The sequence below is a fragment of the Penaeus monodon genome, chromosome 33, assembly GCF_015228065.2.
Source record: "Penaeus monodon isolate SGIC_2016 chromosome 33, NSTDA_Pmon_1, whole genome shotgun sequence".
NCBI lineage: Eukaryota > Metazoa > Arthropoda > Malacostraca > Decapoda > Penaeidae > Penaeus > Penaeus monodon.
The window spans coordinates 12,487,438-12,487,894 of NC_051418.1; positions in this window are offsets into that span (position 1 = coordinate 12,487,438).

The window sequence follows — 457 nt, forward strand, 5'->3', positions numbered from 1 at the left end:
GGGCGAAGACGACGCAAGATCCTCGGGTGTGATTCGGAGAGAAACTGCGCCCGGCGAGGGACGCTGACGCAACCCTTCCCTCTTCCTATGGCGAGCCTCGGTGAAGACTTTCTAGAAATTCTCGTACGAGGGGTCCTTTTGCTTCCATGGTAGTCTCTATTGTAGATATCTGTTTTTATAGAATTCACTGAGCGAACTCTTGGTTATGTAAATTCCCACTTCAGCTGGTACTATAGAACAATATTAGGTCAAAAACAAAGCCTGACACACATCCGTACGCGCGCACGCACACACACAATACTGAATAATATGCATGGTTATAACAGAATGTCACAATGACTAGGTGGAAAAACATTAATATGCATATTATCTGACTGATGTAAGACTGCCTTAAAAAAACTTTCTCCGTTACGGTGCACAATGATTTTTCCGTCACAGCGATGGCGTGAGCACGCGA